The following is a 3,920-nucleotide window of genomic DNA, read 5'->3' as shown; positions in this document are numbered from 1 at the left end:
TGGTGATCGGAGGGTGATGGGGGTCGATGCTTTGGCTGAGGTGTTAAGGCTGGGCGGGGGGTGGAGCTGGTGATCAGGGGGAGATGGGGGTCCCCTGCCCAGGCCTGAAGCCTGGGCCAGAGTTGTCAGGCCTGGGCTGGGGGGGCCAAGCCGGGATCGGTGTGAACTACAGAGGAATCACCTTTTCTGACCTCTCATTGGCTAAGCTCCCTGTATGCCACTGGTAATATTCTTAGTAACTTGGGTAATAAGAATCCAAAACAATGATCTAGGGTTTTTCACCACACTCCTGGCGAAAAAAACGAAGGTCCGCTGCTGGAGGGTTAAGAAATGTCATATCCTGCCCTAGCCGGTTTGGCTCAGTGGATAATGCTTTGGCCTGCCGATGGCAGGGTCTGGGTTCAATTCTGACCAAGGACATGTACCTAGGTTGCAGGCTCCTCCCTGGCCGGGGCCCAGGTCAGGGCTCTTGCAGGAGGCAACCAATCAAAGTGTTCCTCTCACTTTGATGTTTCTCTCTGTCTTTCCCTTTCTCTTTCACATTCTCTAAAAATCAATGGAAACATATCCTCAGGTGAGGATAAAAAAATAATAAAGAAATTATTATTATATGAAAGACACATCTTGAAAATGCCTAAAGAAAGTTGTCATTTTTTCATGGTGAAGGGACTGGAGTCTGTGTTGATGAAAAAACCTTGCTGGCTGCGGTGACTGGCAGTGGCTGCAGCAGTGCGGTGATGGGGCTGGTGCCTTCCTCTGATCAGCCCGGTCACCTCCCACAAAGGGAGGCCAGACTGCAGCTTAGGCCCTATCCCCAAGGGGAGCGGGGAGAGGGCCTAAGCCATCACTAGGACATCCCCTGAGGGCTCCCAGTATGTGAGAGGGGGCAGGCTGGGCTGAGGGACACACATTTTGTGCACCGGGCCATATATATATATATATATATATATATAGAGAGAGAGAGAGAGAGAGAGAGAGAGAGAGAGAGAACACCACAGAACCAATAGATAAACCAAACACCAAACACCCAGTAAAGAGGGTGGGGACAGAATCTCACCCATAATAAATCTTGATGTATAATGCAATGCATATGATGAATCTTTGGACCCATCGTAAATTTCACTTTTTCTTTTTGCAGCAATGCCACGAAACCATTGTTTTTTCCGGTCATCAAAGGAGCTCTATCTATAGCTACAGAAGTTAATTTTGAGAGAGGTAGATTGTATTTTTGCAGAAGTTTAGAAACATAAATATATCTTGTCCTGTACTAGTTTTATGCATCGGTACTAGTTCCAATAATTCCCCAAAAATGTTGAAATCCATGTCGCAAGCACGAAAAAACACAGCTAACTGAGCTATGCCTCCAATGTCCATGCTCTCGTCACAGGCAATGGAAAAGCTTTGAAACTAGGTGATTTTGCTTTGATCTAAATACTTAAATTGTCAGCCAAATTAGTAACTCTTTCTGCAACTGTATTTTGAGACAAAGAGATTATTTGAAAAGACTTCACATTTCCAGGACTAACAATTTCTGCAGCTTTAATTAGACATTCCTTGATGAAATCACCTTCAGTAAAAGGTGAGTGTTTTAGCTATCAACTCCGACAAGATGTAGCTTGCATGCACCCCCCGCTTCTTGTGATACTTTAGTAAACATGAACTGTTGTTTTTTCAGTCCCAACTTGAGCTCTTTCAACTTTTCTTGTCTCATTAATCCCTTGTAATTATATTTTGATTTATGTTGTTCATAGTGATGATTAATGTTGTGTAACTTTGGTACACTAATAGCATTGTTACACATCAAGTAGATTAGTTTTATTTCACAGCAAAAATACTCCAATTCCCACTTTTCTTGGAAATTCTGATGTTCATCAGCAGTTTTTCGTTTATTTTTACTACCACTTGATTTCAATAGAGACATGCTGAATACAGAGGACTGAAATAAACGAGTAATCATTAACATAAAATAATAGAACATTTTAATAAAAATATTTTTTCTTGAACAGTAACTTACCAGACACTGAATAACTGCACAAATTAATAAGCGTAACGCAAATGAACCTATTTTTCTTGTTCTCCGGAAGCAAAATATTTCCTGTTGCGCACACCAAACAAGATTAATGATGTGCCAATCAACTGCTAAAATATTCACTGCTAGTATTAGTAAGGCACATAAGAGAAATGAATGCAACACCATTATAGTAGTCATTAGCAAATGTTGTCATTCATTTTAATAATTATGTGTAACAGGATATTGTAAACATTAAGTTATGAATTTTTTATTAAAACGGTCATATATACCGTTATATTGGCTGGGCCGCAAAAATATTCGTTGTGAGTTTGACATGCTTGGTCTAAACTAAATTACAGCAGCTGGATAGTGAGAGAGAGACAGGGACAGTGGACCAGGTGAGACTGATAGTGGGCACCTTCCTGGGTGTGTCTTAGGGCTTTGGCTCAACACCACTGAAGGGCAGTGCGTCCCACACGCGTACGAACTTACTGAAGCTTGTCTGTAACCAAGTAGAGGCAGTAACTGTTCCTTCAGACGGTGCTGCCCTGCTTCACCTTTCCCCACCCCCTTATCTGCAGCCGATGTAAATTCTCTCAAGACAAATTAGAACTTTCTTCCTGGTACTTGTACTTATAGAGAGAGCCCTCACCTCCAGAAAGGGCGGCATGTTGCCTTTGCACGCAGTGCTGCTGCTGGTGGCTTAGACTTCATGCCTCAGGACATGGTCCTTTTTTTCTTGCTAGCACATGGCTCAATAAACTCATTTAAAAAGACTTTCAGCCCTGGGCGGTGTGACTCAGGTGGCTGGAGCATCATCCCATGCACTGAGGGTAGGAGGTTCAATTCCAGGTCAGGGCACATATCAGGTTGTGAGTTCTATCCCTGATCAGAGTGAGCATGTGTGAGAGGCAGCTGATTGATGTTTCTCTCTCCCTCTCCTCTGTTAAATCAATAAAAAATAATAAAAAGGACTCAGCTGTGGAAGTTAAGATTTGTGTTTGACAAACATAGCCAATACCCTTAGTTCATTTGGGCTGCTAGAACAAAAGACCAAATAAGTGGCTTATAAACAACAGAAATTCTGGAGGCTGGGCTTCAAGATCAGGTTGCCAGCATGATTGGGAGAGGGCCTTCTTCCTGGAGCAGATTTCCTGCTGTGTCCTCAGGTGCAAGGAGTGAGGAGCCCACTTGGGCTTCTTTCATAAGGGACTCCTGGTCATTCAGATCACAGCAACTATCTAAAACAGACTACACATGATGGCACAGATCCCATAAAAAAGGATAAAATCATAGCAGTAGACATGATTTTATGGAAGGGAATTTATACTCTCTCTAGTTTCAACTATCAGCTGTGTGTTTATAGCCCTCAAATCTGTGCATGCATCTCACATTTTTCTTTTTTAAATTTTATTTTATTGTTTAAGGTATTACAAATAGTAGTACATATGTCTCCTTTTTTTCCCTCATTGATCTCCCTCCGGCCTCCCCTAACCCCCGGCACTTGCCCTCCCCCCTACCCCACAAGTGTCTTACGTCTGTTGGTTGTGTTTATATACAAGCATACAAGTCCTTCGGTTGATCTCTTACCCCCCCACCCCGCCTCCCCTACCTTCCCCCTGTAGTTTGACAGTCTGTTCAATGATGCTTTGCCTCTATCTATTTTTGTGCATCAGTTTATAATGTTCTTTATATTCCATAAATGAGTGAGATCATGTGGTATTTATCTTTCACTGACTGGCTTATTTCACTTAGCATAATACTCTCCAGTTCCATCCATGCTGTTTCAAATGGTAAAAATTCCTTCTTTTTTACAGCAGTGTAGTATTCCATTGTGTAGATGTACCACTGTTTTCTAATCCATTCATCTGCTGATGGGCACTTAGGCTGTTTCCAAATCTTAGCTATT

Source organism: Myotis lucifugus, unplaced genomic scaffold (genome assembly GCF_000147115.1).
Source record: "Myotis lucifugus unplaced genomic scaffold, Myoluc2.0 scaffold_404, whole genome shotgun sequence".
Classification (NCBI taxonomy): domain Eukaryota; kingdom Metazoa; phylum Chordata; class Mammalia; order Chiroptera; family Vespertilionidae; genus Myotis; species Myotis lucifugus.
This window is presented reverse-complemented; position numbering follows the sequence as displayed.